The 22,226-nt window shown below is 37.4% G+C and overlaps 39 non-coding genes across 39 annotated transcripts; 20 read left to right on the forward strand and 19 right to left on the reverse strand.

Moving 5' to 3' along the window:
• Positions 1 to 36: 36 nt before the first annotated feature.
• Trnae-uuc (transfer RNA glutamic acid (anticodon UUC)) lies at positions 37 to 108 on the reverse strand. The gene has a single exon. It is a non-coding gene; the product is annotated as a tRNA-Glu (tRNA).
• A 627-nt stretch (positions 109 to 735) lies between these two features.
• Trnag-gcc (transfer RNA glycine (anticodon GCC)) lies at positions 736 to 806 on the forward strand. Its single transcript has one exon. It is a non-coding gene; the product is annotated as a tRNA-Gly (tRNA).
• Positions 807 to 1,136: 330 nt separating this feature from the next.
• On the reverse strand, positions 1,137 to 1,208 carry Trnae-uuc (transfer RNA glutamic acid (anticodon UUC)). The gene has a single exon. It is a non-coding gene; the product is annotated as a tRNA-Glu (tRNA).
• A 627-nt stretch (positions 1,209 to 1,835) lies between these two features.
• Trnag-gcc (transfer RNA glycine (anticodon GCC)) lies at positions 1,836 to 1,906 on the forward strand. Its single transcript has one exon. It is a non-coding gene; the product is annotated as a tRNA-Gly (tRNA).
• Positions 1,907 to 2,236: 330 nt separating this feature from the next.
• Positions 2,237 to 2,308, reverse strand: Trnae-uuc (transfer RNA glutamic acid (anticodon UUC)). Its single transcript has one exon. It is a non-coding gene; the product is annotated as a tRNA-Glu (tRNA).
• Positions 2,309 to 2,935: 627 nt separating this feature from the next.
• On the forward strand, positions 2,936 to 3,006 carry Trnag-gcc (transfer RNA glycine (anticodon GCC)). The gene has a single exon. It is a non-coding gene; the product is annotated as a tRNA-Gly (tRNA).
• A 330-nt stretch (positions 3,007 to 3,336) lies between these two features.
• Trnae-uuc (transfer RNA glutamic acid (anticodon UUC)) lies at positions 3,337 to 3,408 on the reverse strand. The gene has a single exon. It is a non-coding gene; the product is annotated as a tRNA-Glu (tRNA).
• A 627-nt stretch (positions 3,409 to 4,035) lies between these two features.
• Trnag-gcc (transfer RNA glycine (anticodon GCC)) lies at positions 4,036 to 4,106 on the forward strand. The gene has a single exon. It is a non-coding gene; the product is annotated as a tRNA-Gly (tRNA).
• A 330-nt stretch (positions 4,107 to 4,436) lies between these two features.
• Trnae-uuc (transfer RNA glutamic acid (anticodon UUC)) lies at positions 4,437 to 4,508 on the reverse strand. The gene has a single exon. It is a non-coding gene; the product is annotated as a tRNA-Glu (tRNA).
• Positions 4,509 to 5,135: 627 nt separating this feature from the next.
• On the forward strand, positions 5,136 to 5,206 carry Trnag-gcc (transfer RNA glycine (anticodon GCC)). The gene has a single exon. It is a non-coding gene; the product is annotated as a tRNA-Gly (tRNA).
• Positions 5,207 to 5,536: 330 nt separating this feature from the next.
• Trnae-uuc (transfer RNA glutamic acid (anticodon UUC)) lies at positions 5,537 to 5,608 on the reverse strand. Its single transcript has one exon. It is a non-coding gene; the product is annotated as a tRNA-Glu (tRNA).
• Positions 5,609 to 6,235: 627 nt separating this feature from the next.
• Positions 6,236 to 6,306, forward strand: Trnag-gcc (transfer RNA glycine (anticodon GCC)). The gene has a single exon. It is a non-coding gene; the product is annotated as a tRNA-Gly (tRNA).
• A 330-nt stretch (positions 6,307 to 6,636) lies between these two features.
• On the reverse strand, positions 6,637 to 6,708 carry Trnae-uuc (transfer RNA glutamic acid (anticodon UUC)). The gene has a single exon. It is a non-coding gene; the product is annotated as a tRNA-Glu (tRNA).
• A 627-nt stretch (positions 6,709 to 7,335) lies between these two features.
• On the forward strand, positions 7,336 to 7,406 carry Trnag-gcc (transfer RNA glycine (anticodon GCC)). The gene has a single exon. It is a non-coding gene; the product is annotated as a tRNA-Gly (tRNA).
• Positions 7,407 to 7,735: 329 nt separating this feature from the next.
• Trnae-uuc (transfer RNA glutamic acid (anticodon UUC)) lies at positions 7,736 to 7,807 on the reverse strand. The gene has a single exon. It is a non-coding gene; the product is annotated as a tRNA-Glu (tRNA).
• A 627-nt stretch (positions 7,808 to 8,434) lies between these two features.
• On the forward strand, positions 8,435 to 8,505 carry Trnag-gcc (transfer RNA glycine (anticodon GCC)). The gene has a single exon. It is a non-coding gene; the product is annotated as a tRNA-Gly (tRNA).
• Positions 8,506 to 8,835: 330 nt separating this feature from the next.
• On the reverse strand, positions 8,836 to 8,907 carry Trnae-uuc (transfer RNA glutamic acid (anticodon UUC)). Its single transcript has one exon. It is a non-coding gene; the product is annotated as a tRNA-Glu (tRNA).
• Positions 8,908 to 9,534: 627 nt separating this feature from the next.
• Positions 9,535 to 9,605, forward strand: Trnag-gcc (transfer RNA glycine (anticodon GCC)). The gene has a single exon. It is a non-coding gene; the product is annotated as a tRNA-Gly (tRNA).
• A 330-nt stretch (positions 9,606 to 9,935) lies between these two features.
• Trnae-uuc (transfer RNA glutamic acid (anticodon UUC)) lies at positions 9,936 to 10,007 on the reverse strand. The gene has a single exon. It is a non-coding gene; the product is annotated as a tRNA-Glu (tRNA).
• A 627-nt stretch (positions 10,008 to 10,634) lies between these two features.
• Positions 10,635 to 10,705, forward strand: Trnag-gcc (transfer RNA glycine (anticodon GCC)). Its single transcript has one exon. It is a non-coding gene; the product is annotated as a tRNA-Gly (tRNA).
• Positions 10,706 to 11,035: 330 nt separating this feature from the next.
• Trnae-uuc (transfer RNA glutamic acid (anticodon UUC)) lies at positions 11,036 to 11,107 on the reverse strand. The gene has a single exon. It is a non-coding gene; the product is annotated as a tRNA-Glu (tRNA).
• A 627-nt stretch (positions 11,108 to 11,734) lies between these two features.
• Positions 11,735 to 11,805, forward strand: Trnag-gcc (transfer RNA glycine (anticodon GCC)). Its single transcript has one exon. It is a non-coding gene; the product is annotated as a tRNA-Gly (tRNA).
• Positions 11,806 to 12,135: 330 nt separating this feature from the next.
• On the reverse strand, positions 12,136 to 12,207 carry Trnae-uuc (transfer RNA glutamic acid (anticodon UUC)). Its single transcript has one exon. It is a non-coding gene; the product is annotated as a tRNA-Glu (tRNA).
• A 627-nt stretch (positions 12,208 to 12,834) lies between these two features.
• On the forward strand, positions 12,835 to 12,905 carry Trnag-gcc (transfer RNA glycine (anticodon GCC)). Its single transcript has one exon. It is a non-coding gene; the product is annotated as a tRNA-Gly (tRNA).
• A 330-nt stretch (positions 12,906 to 13,235) lies between these two features.
• Positions 13,236 to 13,307, reverse strand: Trnae-uuc (transfer RNA glutamic acid (anticodon UUC)). The gene has a single exon. It is a non-coding gene; the product is annotated as a tRNA-Glu (tRNA).
• Positions 13,308 to 13,934: 627 nt separating this feature from the next.
• Positions 13,935 to 14,005, forward strand: Trnag-gcc (transfer RNA glycine (anticodon GCC)). The gene has a single exon. It is a non-coding gene; the product is annotated as a tRNA-Gly (tRNA).
• A 330-nt stretch (positions 14,006 to 14,335) lies between these two features.
• On the reverse strand, positions 14,336 to 14,407 carry Trnae-uuc (transfer RNA glutamic acid (anticodon UUC)). Its single transcript has one exon. It is a non-coding gene; the product is annotated as a tRNA-Glu (tRNA).
• A 627-nt stretch (positions 14,408 to 15,034) lies between these two features.
• Positions 15,035 to 15,105, forward strand: Trnag-gcc (transfer RNA glycine (anticodon GCC)). The gene has a single exon. It is a non-coding gene; the product is annotated as a tRNA-Gly (tRNA).
• A 330-nt stretch (positions 15,106 to 15,435) lies between these two features.
• Positions 15,436 to 15,507, reverse strand: Trnae-uuc (transfer RNA glutamic acid (anticodon UUC)). The gene has a single exon. It is a non-coding gene; the product is annotated as a tRNA-Glu (tRNA).
• Positions 15,508 to 16,134: 627 nt separating this feature from the next.
• Positions 16,135 to 16,205, forward strand: Trnag-gcc (transfer RNA glycine (anticodon GCC)). The gene has a single exon. It is a non-coding gene; the product is annotated as a tRNA-Gly (tRNA).
• Positions 16,206 to 16,535: 330 nt separating this feature from the next.
• Positions 16,536 to 16,607, reverse strand: Trnae-uuc (transfer RNA glutamic acid (anticodon UUC)). The gene has a single exon. It is a non-coding gene; the product is annotated as a tRNA-Glu (tRNA).
• A 627-nt stretch (positions 16,608 to 17,234) lies between these two features.
• Positions 17,235 to 17,305, forward strand: Trnag-gcc (transfer RNA glycine (anticodon GCC)). Its single transcript has one exon. It is a non-coding gene; the product is annotated as a tRNA-Gly (tRNA).
• Positions 17,306 to 17,635: 330 nt separating this feature from the next.
• Trnae-uuc (transfer RNA glutamic acid (anticodon UUC)) lies at positions 17,636 to 17,707 on the reverse strand. Its single transcript has one exon. It is a non-coding gene; the product is annotated as a tRNA-Glu (tRNA).
• Positions 17,708 to 18,333: 626 nt separating this feature from the next.
• Trnag-gcc (transfer RNA glycine (anticodon GCC)) lies at positions 18,334 to 18,404 on the forward strand. Its single transcript has one exon. It is a non-coding gene; the product is annotated as a tRNA-Gly (tRNA).
• A 330-nt stretch (positions 18,405 to 18,734) lies between these two features.
• Trnae-uuc (transfer RNA glutamic acid (anticodon UUC)) lies at positions 18,735 to 18,806 on the reverse strand. The gene has a single exon. It is a non-coding gene; the product is annotated as a tRNA-Glu (tRNA).
• Positions 18,807 to 19,433: 627 nt separating this feature from the next.
• Positions 19,434 to 19,504, forward strand: Trnag-gcc (transfer RNA glycine (anticodon GCC)). The gene has a single exon. It is a non-coding gene; the product is annotated as a tRNA-Gly (tRNA).
• Positions 19,505 to 19,834: 330 nt separating this feature from the next.
• Positions 19,835 to 19,906, reverse strand: Trnae-uuc (transfer RNA glutamic acid (anticodon UUC)). Its single transcript has one exon. It is a non-coding gene; the product is annotated as a tRNA-Glu (tRNA).
• Positions 19,907 to 20,533: 627 nt separating this feature from the next.
• Trnag-gcc (transfer RNA glycine (anticodon GCC)) lies at positions 20,534 to 20,604 on the forward strand. Its single transcript has one exon. It is a non-coding gene; the product is annotated as a tRNA-Gly (tRNA).
• Positions 20,605 to 21,546: 942 nt separating this feature from the next.
• Trnag-gcc (transfer RNA glycine (anticodon GCC)) lies at positions 21,547 to 21,617 on the forward strand. The gene has a single exon. It is a non-coding gene; the product is annotated as a tRNA-Gly (tRNA).
• Positions 21,618 to 22,226: the final 609 nt, after the last annotated feature.

Raw genomic sequence — 22,226 nt, forward strand, 5'->3', positions numbered from 1 at the left:
CAACAGTAATGTGATAAAGATGACCAAAAACTAAAGCTCCGATGCCGGGAATCGAACCCGGGCCGTCTGGGTGAAAACCAGAAATCCTAACCACTAGACCACATCGGACTTAGTATAACTACCTTAATTTAAGCTACATATAAGCAAGGTCAAGAATAGTTGATTACTTTGCTTAAACCATGTTTGTGTCAACATATGATTTGATAACTGTGAGGTGAGAGTCTGCGTGAAAGTATGTTATTTCAAAGTTAATCCTTTCTACCTTTCTTATCCACACTTAAAGCAGTAATGCTTTGAAAGTGTTTTTTGTTCGATCTAAAAAAAAAAAAAATCTCACGGCATTGGTAATGTACAGGTAGTTTGTCGGCAAAACCTTCCAACCTGAAATTTATGTACAGTGGACGCGTAATTAATGTTCATTCACAGAATTGGATTAATTAACCACTCCCCCTTTTTACATCTTAATTTTCATTGTGAAGCGGTTTCATTTGAATAAGACGCGAAACCGCCGGCATACTAAGCATAGCATTTGAGTCGCGAGATTATGTCGCAGATTACCAATTGAATAAGTACTAAATGCCCGTCGATTTTCTCTTGTCAAACATGTTTTTCGTGTTTCTACATGTTGTACCGACAATAATGTATAATAAACATGCCATCTATCATACATACCATGTAACACGTGGTAATCATGTACTGTCCTTATATGATCGAGTTAGACATCTTGGGTTATAAGCATCGGTGGTTCAGTGGTAGAATGCTCGCCTGCCACGCGGGCGGCCCGGGTTCGATTCCCGGCCGATGCATTTCTTTTTTCTTATCTTTGCCACTTTCTAATGTACCAACTGGCAATGAAGAATGAGGAATGCAAAGCATTACAGTTTCAATACTTAACAATAATGGACGTTTGTTTGAAATGTGCGACGGTGTTACAACATATAAAGAACTACTACGGTCTTTTTTGAAAGTGTTCGTTTACAAATCTATGTCATTCAAAGGATGAATTATTTTCTTTGTCAGATGAAAGTCAGAAAGGTCTTAACTAAATAATCTCCTCATCTGAAACTCAACTTTTTTTCCCTTAATGGCATGTATTACAACAACAGTAATGTGATAAAGATGACCAAAAACTAAAGCTCCGATGCCGGGAATCGAACCCGGGCCGTCTGGGTGAAAACCAGAAATCCTAACCACTAGACCACATCGGACTTAGTATAACTACCTTAATTTAAGCTACATATAAGCAAGGTCAAGAATAGTTGATTACTTTGCTTAAACCATGTTTGTGTCAACATATGATTTGATAACTGTGAGGTGAGAGTCTGCGTGAAAGTATGTTATTTCAAAGTTAATCCTTTCTACCTTTCTTATCCACACTTAAAGCAGTAATGCTTTGAAAGTGTTTTTTGTTCGATCTAAAAAAAAAAAAAATCTCACGGCATTGGTAATGTACAGGTAGTTTGTCGGCAAAACCTTCCAACCTGAAATTTATGTACAGTGGACGCGTAATTAATGTTCATTCACAGAATTGGATTAATTAACCACTCCCCCTTTTTACATCTTAATTTTCATTGTGAAGCGGTTTCATTTGAATAAGACGCGAAACCGCCGGCATACTAAGCATAGCATTTGAGTCGCGAGATTATGTCGCAGATTACCAATTGAATAAGTACTAAATGCCCGTCGATTTTCTCTTGTCAAACATGTTTTTCGTGTTTCTACATGTTGTACCGACAATAATGTATAATAAACATGCCATCTATCATACATACCATGTAACACGTGGTAATCATGTACTGTCCTTATATGATCGAGTTAGACATCTTGGGTTATAAGCATCGGTGGTTCAGTGGTAGAATGCTCGCCTGCCACGCGGGCGGCCCGGGTTCGATTCCCGGCCGATGCATTTCTTTTTTCTTATCTTTGCCACTTTCTAATGTACCAACTGGCAATGAAGAATGAGGAATGCAAAGCATTACAGTTTCAATACTTAACAATAATGGACGTTTGTTTGAAATGTGCGACGGTGTTACAACATATAAAGAACTACTACGGTCTTTTTTGAAAGTGTTCGTTTACAAATCTATGTCATTCAAAGGATGAATTATTTTCTTTGTCAGATGAAAGTCAGAAAGGTCTTAACTAAATAATCTCCTCATCTGAAACTCAACTTTTTTTCCCTTAATGGCATGTATTACAACAACAGTAATGTGATAAAGATGACCAAAAACTAAAGCTCCGATGCCGGGAATCGAACCCGGGCCGTCTGGGTGAAAACCAGAAATCCTAACCACTAGACCACATCGGACTTAGTATAACTACCTTAATTTAAGCTACATATAAGCAAGGTCAAGAATAGTTGATTACTTTGCTTAAACCATGTTTGTGTCAACATATGATTTGATAACTGTGAGGTGAGAGTCTGCGTGAAAGTATGTTATTTCAAAGTTAATCCTTTCTACCTTTCTTATCCACACTTAAAGCAGTAATGCTTTGAAAGTGTTTTTTGTTCGATCTAAAAAAAAAAAAAATCTCACGGCATTGGTAATGTACAGGTAGTTTGTCGGCAAAACCTTCCAACCTGAAATTTATGTACAGTGGACGCGTAATTAATGTTCATTCACAGAATTGGATTAATTAACCACTCCCCCTTTTTACATCTTAATTTTCATTGTGAAGCGGTTTCATTTGAATAAGACGCGAAACCGCCGGCATACTAAGCATAGCATTTGAGTCGCGAGATTATGTCGCAGATTACCAATTGAATAAGTACTAAATGCCCGTCGATTTTCTCTTGTCAAACATGTTTTTCGTGTTTCTACATGTTGTACCGACAATAATGTATAATAAACATGCCATCTATCATACATACCATGTAACACGTGGTAATCATGTACTGTCCTTATATGATCGAGTTAGACATCTTGGGTTATAAGCATCGGTGGTTCAGTGGTAGAATGCTCGCCTGCCACGCGGGCGGCCCGGGTTCGATTCCCGGCCGATGCATTTCTTTTTTCTTATCTTTGCCACTTTCTAATGTACCAACTGGCAATGAAGAATGAGGAATGCAAAGCATTACAGTTTCAATACTTAACAATAATGGACGTTTGTTTGAAATGTGCGACGGTGTTACAACATATAAAGAACTACTACGGTCTTTTTTGAAAGTGTTCGTTTACAAATCTATGTCATTCAAAGGATGAATTATTTTCTTTGTCAGATGAAAGTCAGAAAGGTCTTAACTAAATAATCTCCTCATCTGAAACTCAACTTTTTTTCCCTTAATGGCATGTATTACAACAACAGTAATGTGATAAAGATGACCAAAAACTAAAGCTCCGATGCCGGGAATCGAACCCGGGCCGTCTGGGTGAAAACCAGAAATCCTAACCACTAGACCACATCGGACTTAGTATAACTACCTTAATTTAAGCTACATATAAGCAAGGTCAAGAATAGTTGATTACTTTGCTTAAACCATGTTTGTGTCAACATATGATTTGATAACTGTGAGGTGAGAGTCTGCGTGAAAGTATGTTATTTCAAAGTTAATCCTTTCTACCTTTCTTATCCACACTTAAAGCAGTAATGCTTTGAAAGTGTTTTTTGTTCGATCTAAAAAAAAAAAAAATCTCACGGCATTGGTAATGTACAGGTAGTTTGTCGGCAAAACCTTCCAACCTGAAATTTATGTACAGTGGACGCGTAATTAATGTTCATTCACAGAATTGGATTAATTAACCACTCCCCCTTTTTACATCTTAATTTTCATTGTGAAGCGGTTTCATTTGAATAAGACGCGAAACCGCCGGCATACTAAGCATAGCATTTGAGTCGCGAGATTATGTCGCAGATTACCAATTGAATAAGTACTAAATGCCCGTCGATTTTCTCTTGTCAAACATGTTTTTCGTGTTTCTACATGTTGTACCGACAATAATGTATAATAAACATGCCATCTATCATACATACCATGTAACACGTGGTAATCATGTACTGTCCTTATATGATCGAGTTAGACATCTTGGGTTATAAGCATCGGTGGTTCAGTGGTAGAATGCTCGCCTGCCACGCGGGCGGCCCGGGTTCGATTCCCGGCCGATGCATTTCTTTTTTCTTATCTTTGCCACTTTCTAATGTACCAACTGGCAATGAAGAATGAGGAATGCAAAGCATTACAGTTTCAATACTTAACAATAATGGACGTTTGTTTGAAATGTGCGACGGTGTTACAACATATAAAGAACTACTACGGTCTTTTTTGAAAGTGTTCGTTTACAAATCTATGTCATTCAAAGGATGAATTATTTTCTTTGTCAGATGAAAGTCAGAAAGGTCTTAACTAAATAATCTCCTCATCTGAAACTCAACTTTTTTTCCCTTAATGGCATGTATTACAACAACAGTAATGTGATAAAGATGACCAAAAACTAAAGCTCCGATGCCGGGAATCGAACCCGGGCCGTCTGGGTGAAAACCAGAAATCCTAACCACTAGACCACATCGGACTTAGTATAACTACCTTAATTTAAGCTACATATAAGCAAGGTCAAGAATAGTTGATTACTTTGCTTAAACCATGTTTGTGTCAACATATGATTTGATAACTGTGAGGTGAGAGTCTGCGTGAAAGTATGTTATTTCAAAGTTAATCCTTTCTACCTTTCTTATCCACACTTAAAGCAGTAATGCTTTGAAAGTGTTTTTTGTTCGATCTAAAAAAAAAAAAAATCTCACGGCATTGGTAATGTACAGGTAGTTTGTCGGCAAAACCTTCCAACCTGAAATTTATGTACAGTGGACGCGTAATTAATGTTCATTCACAGAATTGGATTAATTAACCACTCCCCCTTTTTACATCTTAATTTTCATTGTGAAGCGGTTTCATTTGAATAAGACGCGAAACCGCCGGCATACTAAGCATAGCATTTGAGTCGCGAGATTATGTCGCAGATTACCAATTGAATAAGTACTAAATGCCCGTCGATTTTCTCTTGTCAAACATGTTTTTCGTGTTTCTACATGTTGTACCGACAATAATGTATAATAAACATGCCATCTATCATACATACCATGTAACACGTGGTAATCATGTACTGTCCTTATATGATCGAGTTAGACATCTTGGGTTATAAGCATCGGTGGTTCAGTGGTAGAATGCTCGCCTGCCACGCGGGCGGCCCGGGTTCGATTCCCGGCCGATGCATTTCTTTTTTCTTATCTTTGCCACTTTCTAATGTACCAACTGGCAATGAAGAATGAGGAATGCAAAGCATTACAGTTTCAATACTTAACAATAATGGACGTTTGTTTGAAATGTGCGACGGTGTTACAACATATAAAGAACTACTACGGTCTTTTTTGAAAGTGTTCGTTTACAAATCTATGTCATTCAAAGGATGAATTATTTTCTTTGTCAGATGAAAGTCAGAAAGGTCTTAACTAAATAATCTCCTCATCTGAAACTCAACTTTTTTTCCCTTAATGGCATGTATTACAACAACAGTAATGTGATAAAGATGACCAAAAACTAAAGCTCCGATGCCGGGAATCGAACCCGGGCCGTCTGGGTGAAAACCAGAAATCCTAACCACTAGACCACATCGGACTTAGTATAACTACCTTAATTTAAGCTACATATAAGCAAGGTCAAGAATAGTTGATTACTTTGCTTAAACCATGTTTGTGTCAACATATGATTTGATAACTGTGAGGTGAGAGTCTGCGTGAAAGTATGTTATTTCAAAGTTAATCCTTTCTACCTTTCTTATCCACACTTAAAGCAGTAATGCTTTGAAAGTGTTTTTTGTTCGATCTAAAAAAAAAAAAAATCTCACGGCATTGGTAATGTACAGGTAGTTTGTCGGCAAAACCTTCCAACCTGAAATTTATGTACAGTGGACGCGTAATTAATGTTCATTCACAGAATTGGATTAATTAACCACTCCCCCTTTTTACATCTTAATTTTCATTGTGAAGCGGTTTCATTTGAATAAGACGCGAAACCGCCGGCATACTAAGCATAGCATTTGAGTCGCGAGATTATGTCGCAGATTACCAATTGAATAAGTACTAAATGCCCGTCGATTTTCTCTTGTCAAACATGTTTTTCGTGTTTCTACATGTTGTACCGACAATAATGTATAATAAACATGCCATCTATCATACATACCATGTAACACGTGGTAATCATGTACTGTCCTTATATGATCGAGTTAGACATCTTGGGTTATAAGCATCGGTGGTTCAGTGGTAGAATGCTCGCCTGCCACGCGGGCGGCCCGGGTTCGATTCCCGGCCGATGCATTTCTTTTTTCTTATCTTTGCCACTTTCTAATGTACCAACTGGCAATGAAGAATGAGGAATGCAAAGCATTACAGTTTCAATACTTAACAATAATGGACGTTTGTTTGAAATGTGCGACGGTGTTACAACATATAAAGAACTACTACGGTCTTTTTTGAAAGTGTTCGTTTACAAATCTATGTCATTCAAAGGATGAATTATTTTCTTTGTCAGATGAAAGTCAGAAAGGTCTTAACTAAATAATCTCCTCATCTGAAACTCAACTTTTTTTCCCTTAATGGCATGTATTACAACAACAGTAATGTGATAAAGATGACCAAAAACTAAAGCTCCGATGCCGGGAATCGAACCCGGGCCGTCTGGGTGAAAACCAGAAATCCTAACCACTAGACCACATCGGACTTAGTATAACTACCTTAATTTAAGCTACATATAAGCAAGGTCAAGAATAGTTGATTACTTTGCTTAAACCATGTTTGTGTCAACATATGATTTGATAACTGTGAGGTGAGAGTCTGCGTGAAAGTATGTTATTTCAAAGTTAATCCTTTCTACCTTTCTTATCCACACTTAAAGCAGTAATGCTTTGAAAGTGTTTTTTGTTCGATCTAAAAAAAAAAAAAATCTCACGGCATTGGTAATGTACAGGTAGTTTGTCGGCAAAACCTTCCAACCTGAAATTTATGTACAGTGGACGCGTAATTAATGTTCATTCACAGAATTGGATTAATTAACCACTCCCCCTTTTTACATCTTAATTTTCATTGTGAAGCGGTTTCATTTGAATAAGACGCGAAACCGCCGGCATACTAAGCATAGCATTTGAGTCGCGAGATTATGTCGCAGATTACCAATTGAATAAGTACTAAATGCCCGTCGATTTTCTCTTGTCAAACATGTTTTTCGTGTTTCTACATGTTGTACCGACAATAATGTATAATAAACATGCCATCTATCATACATACCATGTAACACGTGGTAATCATGTACTGTCCTTATATGATCGAGTTAGACATCTTGGGTTATAAGCATCGGTGGTTCAGTGGTAGAATGCTCGCCTGCCACGCGGGCGGCCCGGGTTCGATTCCCGGCCGATGCATTTCTTTTTTCTTATCTTTGCCACTTTCTAATGTACCAACTGGCAATGAAGAATGAGGAATGCAAAGCATTACAGTTTCAATACTTAACAATAATGGACGTTTGTTTGAAATGTGCGACGGTGTTACAACATATAAAGAACTACTACGGTCTTTTTTGAAAGTGTTCGTTTACAAATCTATGTCATTCAAAGGATGAATTATTTTCTTTGTCAGATGAAAGTCAGAAAGGTCTTAACTAAATAATCTCCTCATCTGAAACTCAACTTTTTTCCCTTAATGGCATGTATTACAACAACAGTAATGTGATAAAGATGACCAAAAACTAAAGCTCCGATGCCGGGAATCGAACCCGGGCCGTCTGGGTGAAAACCAGAAATCCTAACCACTAGACCACATCGGACTTAGTATAACTACCTTAATTTAAGCTACATATAAGCAAGGTCAAGAATAGTTGATTACTTTGCTTAAACCATGTTTGTGTCAACATATGATTTGATAACTGTGAGGTGAGAGTCTGCGTGAAAGTATGTTATTTCAAAGTTAATCCTTTCTACCTTTCTTATCCACACTTAAAGCAGTAATGCTTTGAAAGTGTTTTTTGTTCGATCTAAAAAAAAAAAAAATCTCACGGCATTGGTAATGTACAGGTAGTTTGTCGGCAAAACCTTCCAACCTGAAATTTATGTACAGTGGACGCGTAATTAATGTTCATTCACAGAATTGGATTAATTAACCACTCCCCCTTTTTACATCTTAATTTTCATTGTGAAGCGGTTTCATTTGAATAAGACGCGAAACCGCCGGCATACTAAGCATAGCATTTGAGTCGCGAGATTATGTCGCAGATTACCAATTGAATAAGTACTAAATGCCCGTCGATTTTCTCTTGTCAAACATGTTTTTCGTGTTTCTACATGTTGTACCGACAATAATGTATAATAAACATGCCATCTATCATACATACCATGTAACACGTGGTAATCATGTACTGTCCTTATATGATCGAGTTAGACATCTTGGGTTATAAGCATCGGTGGTTCAGTGGTAGAATGCTCGCCTGCCACGCGGGCGGCCCGGGTTCGATTCCCGGCCGATGCATTTCTTTTTTCTTATCTTTGCCACTTTCTAATGTACCAACTGGCAATGAAGAATGAGGAATGCAAAGCATTACAGTTTCAATACTTAACAATAATGGACGTTTGTTTGAAATGTGCGACGGTGTTACAACATATAAAGAACTACTACGGTCTTTTTTGAAAGTGTTCGTTTACAAATCTATGTCATTCAAAGGATGAATTATTTTCTTTGTCAGATGAAAGTCAGAAAGATCTTAACTAAATAATCTCCTCATCTGAAACTCAACTTTTTTTCCCTTAATGGCATGTATTACAACAACAGTAATGTGATAAAGATGACCAAAAACTAAAGCTCCGATGCCGGGAATCGAACCCGGGCCGTCTGGGTGAAAACCAGAAATCCTAACCACTAGACCACATCGGACTTAGTATAACTACCTTAATTTAAGCTACATATAAGCAAGGTCAAGAATAGTTGATTACTTTGCTTAAACCATGTTTGTGTCAACATATGATTTGATAACTGTGAGGTGAGAGTCTGCGTGAAAGTATGTTATTTCAAAGTTAATCCTTTCTACCTTTCTTATCCACACTTAAAGCAGTAATGCTTTGAAAGTGTTTTTTGTTCGATCTAAAAAAAAAAAAAATCTCACGGCATTGGTAATGTACAGGTAGTTTGTCGGCAAAACCTTCCAACCTGAAATTTATGTACAGTGGACGCGTAATTAATGTTCATTCACAGAATTGGATTAATTAACCACTCCCCCTTTTTACATCTTAATTTTCATTGTGAAGCGGTTTCATTTGAATAAGACGCGAAACCGCCGGCATACTAAGCATAGCATTTGAGTCGCGAGATTATGTCGCAGATTACCAATTGAATAAGTACTAAATGCCCGTCGATTTTCTCTTGTCAAACATGTTTTTCGTGTTTCTACATGTTGTACCGACAATAATGTATAATAAACATGCCATCTATCATACATACCATGTAACACGTGGTAATCATGTACTGTCCTTATATGATCGAGTTAGACATCTTGGGTTATAAGCATCGGTGGTTCAGTGGTAGAATGCTCGCCTGCCACGCGGGCGGCCCGGGTTCGATTCCCGGCCGATGCATTTCTTTTTTCTTATCTTTGCCACTTTCTAATGTACCAACTGGCAATGAAGAATGAGGAATGCAAAGCATTACAGTTTCAATACTTAACAATAATGGACGTTTGTTTGAAATGTGCGACGGTGTTACAACATATAAAGAACTACTACGGTCTTTTTTGAAAGTGTTCGTTTACAAATCTATGTCATTCAAAGGATGAATTATTTTCTTTGTCAGATGAAAGTCAGAAAGATCTTAACTAAATAATCTCCTCATCTGAAACTCAACTTTTTTTCCCTTAATGGCATGTATTACAACAACAGTAATGTGATAAAGATGACCAAAAACTAAAGCTCCGATGCCGGGAATCGAACCCGGGCCGTCTGGGTGAAAACCAGAAATCCTAACCACTAGACCACATCGGACTTAGTATAACTACCTTAATTTAAGCTACATATAAGCAAGGTCAAGAATAGTTGATTACTTTGCTTAAACCATGTTTGTGTCAACATATGATTTGATAACTGTGAGGTGAGAGTCTGCGTGAAAGTATGTTATTTCAAAGTTAATCCTTTCTACCTTTCTTATCCACACTTAAAGCAGTAATGCTTTGAAAGTGTTTTTTGTTCGATCTAAAAAAAAAAAAAATCTCACGGCATTGGTAATGTACAGGTAGTTTGTCGGCAAAACCTTCCAACCTGAAATTTATGTACAGTGGACGCGTAATTAATGTTCATTCACAGAATTGGATTAATTAACCACTCCCCCTTTTTACATCTTAATTTTCATTGTGAAGCGGTTTCATTTGAATAAGACGCGAAACCGCCGGCATACTAAGCATAGCATTTGAGTCGCGAGATTATGTCGCAGATTACCAATTGAATAAGTACTAAATGCCCGTCGATTTTCTCTTGTCAAACATGTTTTTCGTGTTTCTACATGTTGTACCGACAATAATGTATAATAAACATGCCATCTATCATACATACCATGTAACACGTGGTAATCATGTACTGTCCTTATATGATCGAGTTAGACATCTTGGGTTATAAGCATCGGTGGTTCAGTGGTAGAATGCTCGCCTGCCACGCGGGCGGCCCGGGTTCGATTCCCGGCCGATGCATTTCTTTTTTCTTATCTTTGCCACTTTCTAATGTACCAACTGGCAATGAAGAATGAGGAATGCAAAGCATTACAGTTTCAATACTTAACAATAATGGACGTTTGTTTGAAATGTGCGACGGTGTTACAACATATAAAGAACTACTACGGTCTTTTTTGAAAGTGTTCGTTTACAAATCTATGTCATTCAAAGGATGAATTATTTTCTTTGTCAGATGAAAGTCAGAAAGGTCTTAACTAAATAATCTCCTCATCTGAAACTCAACTTTTTTTCCCTTAATGGCATGTATTACAACAACAGTAATGTGATAAAGATGACCAAAAACTAAAGCTCCGATGCCGGGAATCGAACCCGGGCCGTCTGGGTGAAAACCAGAAATCCTAACCACTAGACCACATCGGACTTAGTATAACTACCTTAATTTAAGCTACATATAAGCAAGGTCAAGAATAGTTGATTACTTTGCTTAAACCATGTTTGTGTCAACATATGATTTGATAACTGTGAGGTGAGAGTCTGCGTGAAAGTATGTTATTTCAAAGTTAATCCTTTCTACCTTTCTTATCCACACTTAAAGCAGTAATGCTTTGAAAGTGTTTTTTGTTCGATCTAAAAAAAAAAAAAATCTCACGGCATTGGTAATGTACAGGTAGTTTGTCGGCAAAACCTTCCAACCTGAAATTTATGTACAGTGGACGCGTAATTAATGTTCATTCACAGAATTGGATTAATTAACCACTCCCCCTTTTTACATCTTAATTTTCATTGTGAAGCGGTTTCATTTGAATAAGACGCGAAACCGCCGGCATACTAAGCATAGCATTTGAGTCGCGAGATTATGTCGCAGATTACCAATTGAATAAGTACTAAATGCCCGTCGATTTTCTCTTGTCAAACATGTTTTTCGTGTTTCTACATGTTGTACCGACAATAATGTATAATAAACATGCCATCTATCATACATACCATGTAACACGTGGTAATCATGTACTGTCCTTATATGATCGAGTTAGACATCTTGGGTTATAAGCATCGGTGGTTCAGTGGTAGAATGCTCGCCTGCCACGCGGGCGGCCCGGGTTCGATTCCCGGCCGATGCATTTCTTTTTTCTTATCTTTGCCACTTTCTAATGTACCAACTGGCAATGAAGAATGAGGAATGCAAAGCATTACAGTTTCAATACTTAACAATAATGGACGTTTGTTTGAAATGTGCGACGGTGTTACAACATATAAAGAACTACTACGGTCTTTTTTGAAAGTGTTCGTTTACAAATCTATGTCATTCAAAGGATGAATTATTTTCTTTGTCAGATGAAAGTCAGAAAGGTCTTAACTAAATAATCTCCTCATCTGAAACTCAACTTTTTTTCCCTTAATGGCATGTATTACAACAACAGTAATGTGATAAAGATGACCAAAAACTAAAGCTCCGATGCCGGGAATCGAACCCGGGCCGTCTGGGTGAAAACCAGAAATCCTAACCACTAGACCACATCGGACTTAGTATAACTACCTTAATTTAAGCTACATATAAGCAAGGTCAAGAATAGTTGATTACTTTGCTTAAACCATGTTTGTGTCAACATATGATTTGATAACTGTGAGGTGAGAGTCTGCGTGAAAGTATGTTATTTCAAAGTTAATCCTTTCTACCTTTCTTATCCACACTTAAAGCAGTAATGCTTTGAAAGTGTTTTTTGTTCGATCTAAAAAAAAAAAAAATCTCACGGCATTGGTAATGTACAGGTAGTTTGTCGGCAAAACCTTCCAACCTGAAATTTATGTACAGTGGACGCGTAATTAATGTTCATTCACAGAATTGGATTAATTAACCACTCCCCCTTTTTACATCTTAATTTTCATTGTGAAGCGGTTTCATTTGAATAAGACGCGAAACCGCCGGCATACTAAGCATAGCATTTGAGTCGCGAGATTATGTCGCAGATTACCAATTGAATAAGTACTAAATGCCCGTCGATTTTCTCTTGTCAAACATGTTTTTCGTGTTTCTACATGTTGTACCGACAATAATGTATAATAAACATGCCATCTATCATACATACCATGTAACACGTGGTAATCATGTACTGTCCTTATATGATCGAGTTAGACATCTTGGGTTATAAGCATCGGTGGTTCAGTGGTAGAATGCTCGCCTGCCACGCGGGCGGCCCGGGTTCGATTCCCGGCCGATGCATTTCTTTTTTCTTATCTTTGCCACTTTCTAATGTACCAACTGGCAATGAAGAATGAGGAATGCAAAGCATTACAGTTTCAATACTTAACAATAATGGACGTTTGTTTGAAATGTGCGACGGTGTTACAACATATAAAGAACTACTACGGTCTTTTTTGAAAGTGTTCGTTTACAAATCTATGTCATTCAAAGGATGAATTATTTTCTTTGTCAGATGAAAGTCAGAAAGGTCTTAACTAAATAATCTCCTCATCTGAAACTCAACTTTTTTTCCCTTAATGGCATGTATTACAACAACAGTAATGTGATAAAGATCACCAAAAACTAAAGCTCCGATGCCGGGAATCGAACCCGGGCCGTCTGGGTGAAAACCAGAAATCCTAACCACTAGACCACATCGGACTTAGTATAACTACCTTAATTTAAGCTACATATAAGCAAGGTCAAGAATAGTTGATTACTTTGCTTAAACCATGTTTGTGTCAACATATGATTTGATAACTGTGAGGTGAGAGTCTGCGTGAAAGTATGTTATTTCAAAGTTAATCCTTTCTACCTTTCTTATCCACACTTAAAGCAGTAATGCTTTGAAAGTGTTTTTTGTTCGATCTAAAAAAAAAAAAAATCTCACGGCATTGGTAATGTACAGGTAGTTTGTCGGCAAAACCTTCCAACCTGAAATTTATGTACAGTGGACGCGTAATTAATGTTCATTCACAGAATTGGATTAATTAACCACTCCCCCTTTTTACATCTTAATTTTCATTGTGAAGCGGTTTCATTTGAATAAGACGCGAAACCGCCGGCATACTAAGCATAGCATTTGAGTCGCGAGATTATGTCGCAGATTACCAATTGAATAAGTACTAAATGCCCGTCGATTTTCTCTTGTCAAACATGTTTTTCGTGTTTCTACATGTTGTACCGACAATAATGTATAATAAACATGCCATCTATCATACATACCATGTAACACGTGGTAATCATGTACTGTCCTTATATGATCGAGTTAGACATCTTGGGTTATAAGCATCGGTGGTTCAGTGGTAGAATGCTCGCCTGCCACGCGGGCGGCCCGGGTTCGATTCCCGGCCGATGCATTTCTTTTTTCTTATCTTTGCCACTTTCTAATGTACCAACTGGCAATGAAGAATGAGGAATGCAAAGCATTACAGTTTCAATACTTAACAATAATGGACGTTTGTTTGAAATGTGCGACGGTGTTACAACATATAAAGAACTACTACGGTCTTTTTTGAAAGTGTTCGTTTACAAATCTATGTCATTCAAAGGATGAATTATTTTCTTTGTCAGATGAAAGTCAGAAAGGTCTTAACTAAATAATCTCCTCATCTGAAACTCAACTTTTTTTCCCTTAATGGCATGTATTACAACAACAGTAATGTGATAAAGATGACCAAAAACTAAAGCTCCGATGCCGGGAATCGAACCCGGGCCGTCTGGGTGAAAACCAGAAATCCTAACCACTAGACCACATCGGACTTAGTATAACTACCTTAATTTAAGCTACATATAAGCAAGGTCAAGAATAGTTGATTACTTTGCTTAAACCATGTTTGTGTCAACATATGATTTGATAACTGTGAGGTGAGAGTCTGCGTGAAAGTATGTTATTTCAAAGTTAATCCTTTCTACCTTTCTTATCCACACTTAAAGCAGTAATGCTTTGAAAGTGTTTTTTGTTCGATCTAAAAAAAAAAAAAATCTCACGGCATTGGTAATGTACAGGTAGTTTGTCGGCAAAACCTTCCAACCTGAAATTTATGTACAGTGGACGCGTAATTAATGTTCATTCACAGAATTGGATTAATTAACCACTCCCCCTTTTTACATCTTAATTTTCATTGTGAAGCGGTTTCATTTGAATAAGACGCGAAACCGCCGGCATACTAAGCATAGCATTTGAGTCGCGAGATTATGTCGCAGATTACCAATTGAATAAGTACTAAATGCCCGTCGATTTTCTCTTGTCAAACATGTTTTTCGTGTTTCTACATGTTGTACCGACAATAATGTATAATAAACATGCCATCTATCATACATACCATGTAACACGTGGTAATCATGTACTGTCCTTATATGATCGAGTTAGACATCTTGGGTTATAAGCATCGGTGGTTCAGTGGTAGAATGCTCGCCTGCCACGCGGGCGGCCCGGGTTCGATTCCCGGCCGATGCATTTCTTTTTTCTTATCTTTGCCACTTTCTAATGTACCAACTGGCAATGAAGAATGAGGAATGCAAAGCATTACAGTTTCAATACTTAACAATAATGGACGTTTGTTTGAAATGTGCGACGGTGTTACAACATATAAAGAACTACTACGGTCTTTTTTGAAAGTGTTCGTTTACAAATCTATGTCATTCAAAGGATGAATTATTTTCTTTGTCAGATGAAAGTCAGAAAGGTCTTAACTAAATAATCTCCTCATCTGAAACTCAACTTTTTTTCCCTTAATGGCATGTATTACAACAACAGTAATGTGATAAAGATCACCAAAAACTAAAGCTCCGATGCCGGGAATCGAACCCGGGCCGTCTGGGTGAAAACCAGAAATCCTAACCACTAGACCACATCGGACTTAGTATAACTACCTTAATTTAAGCTACATATAAGCAAGGTCAAGAATAGTTGATTACTTTGCTTAAACCATGTTTGTGTCAACATATGATTTGATAACTGTGAGGTGAGAGTCTGCGTGAAAGTATGTTATTTCAAAGTTAATCCTTTCTACCTTTCTTATCCACACTTAAAGCAGTAATGCTTTGAAAGTGTTTTTTGTTCGATCTAAAAAAAAAAAAAATCTCACGGCATTGGTAATGTACAGGTAGTTTGTCGGCAAAACCTTCCAACCTGAAATTTATGTACAGTGGACGCGTAATTAATGTTCATTCACAGAATTGGATTAATTAACCACTCCCCCTTTTTACATCTTAATTTTCATTGTGAAGCGGTTTCATTTGAATAAGACGCGAAACCGCCGGCATACTAAGCATAGCATTTGAGTCGCGAGATTATGTCGCAGATTACCAATTGAATAAGTACTAAATGCCCGTCGATTTTCTCTTGTCAAACATGTTTTTCGTGTTTCTACATGTTGTACCGACAATAATGTATAATAAACATGCCATCTATCATACATACCATGTAACACGTGGTAATCATGTACTGTCCTTATATGATCGAGTTAGACATCTTGGGTTATAAGCATCGGTGGTTCAGTGGTAGAATGCTCGCCTGCCACGCGGGCGGCCCGGGTTCGATTCCCGGCCGATGCATTTCTTTTTTCTTATCTTTGCCACTTTCTAATGTACCAACTGGCAATGAAGAATGAGGAATGCAAAGCATTACAGTTTCAATACTTAACAATAATGGACGTTTGTTTGAAATGTGCGACGGTGTTACAACATATAAAGAACTACTACGGTCTTTTTTGAAAGTGTTCGTTTACAAATCTATGTCATTCAAAGGATGAATTATTTTCTTTGTCAGATGAAAGTCAGAAAGGTCTTAACTAAATAATCTCCTCATCTGAAACTCAACTTTTTTTCCCTTAATGGCATGTATTACAACAACAGTAATGTGATAAAGATGACCAAAAACTAAAGCTCCGATGCCGGGAATCGAACCCGGGCCGTCTGGGTGAAAACCAGAAATCCTAACCACTAGACCACATCGGACTTAGTATAACTACCTTAATTTAAGCTACATATAAGCAAGGTCAAGAATAGTTGATTACTTTGCTTAAACCATGTTTGTGTCAACATATGATTTGATAACTGTGAGGTGAGAGTCTGCGTGAAAGTATGTTATTTCAAAGTTAATCCTTTCTACCTTTCTTATCCACACTTAAAGCAGTAATGCTTTGAAAGTGTTTTTTGTTCGATCTAAAAAAAAAAAAAATCTCACGGCATTGGTAATGTACAGGTAGTTTGTCGGCAAAACCTTCCAACCTGAAATTTATGTACAGTGGACGCGTAATTAATGTTCATTCACAGAATTGGATTAATTAACCACTCCCCCTTTTTACATCTTAATTTTCATTGTGAAGCGGTTTCATTTGAATAAGACGCGAAACCGCCGGCATACTAAGCATAGCATTTGAGTCGCGAGATTATGTCGCAGATTACCAATTGAATAAGTACTAAATGCCCGTCGATTTTCTCTTGTCAAACATGTTTTTCGTGTTTCTACATGTTGTACCGACAATAATGTATAATAAACATGCCATCTATCATACATACCATGTAACACGTGGTAATCATGTACTGTCCTTATATGATCGAGTTAGACATCTTGGGTTATAAGCATCGGTGGTTCAGTGGTAGAATGCTCGCCTGCCACGCGGGCGGCCCGGGTTCGATTCCCGGCCGATGCATTTCTTTTTTCTTATCTTTGCCACTTTCTAATGTACCAACTGGCAATGAAGAATGAGGAATGCAAAGCATTACAGTTTCAATACTTAACAATAATGGACGTTTGTTTGAAATGTGCGACGGTGTTACAACATATAAAGAACTACTACGGTCTTTTTTGAAAGTGTTCGTTTACAAATCTATGTCATTCAAAGGATGAATTATTTTCTTTGTCAGATGAAAGTCAGAAAGGTCTTAACTAAATAATCTCCTCATCTGAAACTCAACTTTTTTTCCCTTAATGGCATGTATTACAACAACAGTAATGTGATAAAGATGACCAAAAACTAAAGCTCCGATGCCGGGAATCGAACCCGGGCCGTCTGGGTGAAAACCAGAAATCCTAACCACTAGACCACATCGGACTTAGTATAACTACCTTAATTTAAGCTACATATAAGCAAGGTCAAGAATAGTTGATTACTTTGCTTAAACCATGTTTGTGTCAACATATGATTTGATAACTGTGAGGTGAGAGTCTGCGTGAAAGTATGTTATTTCAAAGTTAATCCTTTCTACCTTTCTTATCCACACTTAAAGCAGTAATGCTTTGAAAGTGTTTTTTGTTCGATCTAAAAAAAAAAAAATCTCACGGCATTGGTAATGTACAGGTAGTTTGTCGGCAAAACCTTCCAACCTGAAATTTATGTACAGTGGACGCGTAATTAATGTTCATTCACAGAATTGGATTAATTAACCACTCCCCCTTTTTACATCTTAATTTTCATTGTGAAGCGGTTTCATTTAAATAAGACGCGAAACCGCCGGCATACTAAGCATAGCATTTGAGTCGCGAGATTATGTCGCAGATTACCAATTGAATAAGTACTAAATGCCCGTCGATTTTCTCTTGTCAAACATGTTTTTCGTGTTTCTACATGTTGTACCGACAATAATGTATAATAAACATGCCATCTATCATACATACCATGTAACACGTGGTAATCATGTACTGTCCTTATATGATCGAGTTAGACATCTTGGGTTATAAGCATCGGTGGTTCAGTGGTAGAATGCTCGCCTGCCACGCGGGCGGCCCGGGTTCGATTCCCGGCCGATGCATTTCTTTTTTCTTATCTTTGCCACTTTCTAATGTACCAACTGGCAATGAAGAATGAGGAATGCAAAGCATTACAGTTTCAATACTTAACAATAATGGACGTTTGTTTGAAATGTGCGACGGTGTTACAACATATAAAGAACTACTACGGTCTTTTTTGAAAGTGTTCGTTTACAAATCTATGTCATTCAAAGGATGAATTATTTTCTTTGTCAGATGAAAGTCAGAAAGGTCTTAACTAAATAATCTCCTCATCTGAAACTCAACTTTTTTTCCCTTAATGGCATGTATTACAACAACAGTAATGTGATAAAGATGACCAAAAACTAAAGCTCCGATGCCGGGAATCGAACCCGGGCCGTCTGGGTGAAAACCAGAAATCCTAACCACTAGACCACATCGGACTTAGTATAACTACCTTAATTTAAGCTACATATAAGCAAGGTCAAGAATAGTTGATTACTTTGCTTAAACCATGTTTGTGTCAACATATGATTTGATAACTGTGAGGTGAGAGTCTGCGTGAAAGTATGTTATTTCAAAGTTAATCCTTTCTACCTTTCTTATCCACACTTAAAGCAGTAATGCTTTGAAAGTGTTTTTTGTTCGATCTAAAAAAAAAAAAAATCTCACGGCATTGGTAATGTACAGGTAGTTTGTCGGCAAAACCTTCCAACCTGAAATTTATGTACAGTGGACGCGTAATTAATGTTCATTCACAGAATTGGATTAATTAACCACTCCCCCTTTTTACATCTTAATTTTCATTGTGAAGCGGTTTCATTTAAATAAGACGCGAAACCGCCGGCATACTAAGCATAGCATTTGAGTCGCGAGATTATGTCGCAGATTACCAATTGAATAAGTACTAAATGCCCGTCGATTTTCTCTTGTCAAACATGTTTTTCGTGTTTCTACATGTTGTACCGACAATAATGTATAATAAACATGCCATCTATCATACATACCATGTAACACGTGGTAATCATGTACTGTCCTTATATGATCGAGTTAGACATCTTGGGTTATAAGCATCGGTGGTTCAGTGGTAGAATGCTCGCCTGCCACGCGGGCGGCCCGGGTTCGATTCCCGGCCGATGCATTTCTTTTTTCTTATCTTTGCCACTTTCTAATGTACCAACTGGCAATGAAGAATGAGGAATGCAAAGCATTACAGTTTCAATACTTAACAATAATGGACGTTTGTTTGAAATGTGCGACGGTGTTACAACATATAAAGAACTACTACGGTCTTTTTTGAAAGTGTTCGTTTACAAATCTATGTCATTCAAAGGATGAATTATTTTCTTTGTCAGATGAAAGTCAGAAAGGTCTTAACTAAATAATCTCCTCATCTGAAACTCAACTTTTTTTCCCTTAATGGCATGTATTACAACAACAGTAATGTGATAAAGATGACCAAAAACTAAAGCTCCGATGCCGGGAATCGAACCCGGGCCGTCTGGGTGAAAACCAGAAATCCTAACCACTAGACCACATCGGACTTAGTATAACTACCTTAATTTAAGCTACATATAAGCAAGGTCAAGAATAGTTGATTACTTTGCTTAAACCATGTTTGTGTCAACATATGATTTGATAACTGTGAGGTGAGAGTCTGCGTGAAAGTATGTTATTTCAAAGTTAATCCTTTCTACCTTTCTTATCCACACTTAAAGCAGTAATGCTTTGAAAGTGTTTTTTGTTCGATCTAAAAAAAAAAAAAATCTCACGGCATTGGTAATGTACAGGTAGTTTGTCGGCAAAACCTTCCAACCTGAAATTTATGTACAGTGGACGCGTAATTAATGTTCATTCACAGAATTGGATTAATTAACCACTCCCCCTTTTTACATCTTAATTTTCATTGTGAAGCGGTTTCATTTAAATAAGACGCGAAACCGCCGGCATACTAAGCATAGCATTTGAGTCGCGAGATTAGGTCGCAGATTACCAATTGAATAAGTACTAAATGCCCGTCGATTTTCTCTTGTCAAACATGTTTTTCGTGTTTCTACATGTTGTACCGACAATAATGTATAATAAACATGCCATCTATCATACATACCATGTAACACGTGGTAATCATGAACTGTCCTTATATGATCGAGTTAGACATCTTGGGTTATAAGCATCGGTGGTTCAGTGGTAGAATGCTCGCCTGCCACGCGGGCGGCCCGGGTTCGATTCCCGGCCGATGCATTTCTTTTTTCTTATCTTTGCCACTTTCTAATGTACCAACTGGCAATGAAGAATGAGGAATGCAAAGCATTACAGTTTCAATACTTAACAATAATGGACGTTTGTTTGAAATGTGCGACGGTGTTACAACATTTAAAGAACTACTACGGTCTTTTTTGAAAGTGTTCGTTTACAAATCTATGTCAATCAAAGGATGAATTATTTTCTTTGTCAGATGAAAGTCAGAAAGGTCTTAACTAAATAATCTCCTCATCTGAAACTCAACTTTTTTTCCCCTTAATGGCATGTATTAATTACAACAACAGTAATGTGATAAAAGCTATATATAAAAGCGTCCTTACCGAGCCTAATACATTTATGATTGTGTCAACATATGATAACTATGATTCAGCTGACAGCATGACAGGAGAGTATTCAAAGCGCACAAAAATATACCAGTCGGTAATTATAGGATGCAGAAACGTATATCTACAACTGATCAAGGGCAAAGTTATGTATTTAGCTTATAATTACGTGGAGTGTATGCATTGAAATTAACATGTACCATATGTCGACTTTACGAGTTCAAGTTGTCTGTCATGCAAACCACAACAGAAATCGTGTCAAATTACAGAACTTTTCGTTTTTGCGATTAGGTCTTCTTTGAAAGACTTGGATTTAATCATCCCTCCCCCTTTTAGATCACGATTTTTTTTAACTACGCGGGTAAGCCGGCTTAAGTTTCAAATTATACACGAAGCCGACAGTAGCGGGGATATTTCTGGTCATTATATTTCAACCTCGAATTGAGATTATGCTGCAGCTGTAATTTAAACTATCGCCGATTTCCTCTATCAAATATATTTACCGACAATTTCAGTATAATATTAACATGCATATATACCATACATATCAGGTAACACGTGTCCTTATATGATCAAGTTAAACAAGAGGTAGTCATAAGCATCGGTGGTTCAGTGGTAGAATGCTCGCCTGCCACGCGGGCGGCCCGGGTTCGATTCCCGGCCGATGCATTTCTTTTTTCGTCTCTTTCAAATGTTTTCAATTGATTAGAGGACATATTGGCACATAATCGTATCATCCACAAATATATAGTGGGCATTACTGTTAATTATTCATTTGATGCCATCCTTTCAAATACAACGCGTGCGTCTCCTCGCTTTAGAGGTCAATCTTGAAAAAGATACAAATAAATATCGGTCAGAACGCGCTTTATAAGTGTGCCAGGAGTGAATGGCTCCTGCGCTGCCATTTTTTTAGTAATAGAGTGGAATTATATAGAGAGAGTGGCAAACGCAGGGAATTACGTTATCGTATCTAACTTATACCCCGAGGGGATAATGTCATAACAACTGACTAAATGACAAGAAATACATAAAACATCAACATGACTTTAAAACAGAAAGTCATTACTTGCTAGTGTACATTCTTCTGCAGGTGTGATGGTCACCCATCTCATTTCAGTCGGTGTCATTTCAAGACATAATATTAATTAAGGCACAAAACAGCGGCAGATGCAAACTACAAGCTTACATACGTTGCAAGAATTAATTGCAATTTATTCGCTCTGATGAGTATGTGAATCCTGCATATCTTTTTCGTGACTTTTAACATCGTTTCCT

This window comes from Mytilus galloprovincialis, chromosome 11 (genome assembly GCF_965363235.1).
Source record: "Mytilus galloprovincialis chromosome 11, xbMytGall1.hap1.1, whole genome shotgun sequence".
In the NCBI taxonomy this organism is placed as follows: Eukaryota; Metazoa; Mollusca; class Bivalvia; order Mytilida; family Mytilidae; genus Mytilus; species Mytilus galloprovincialis.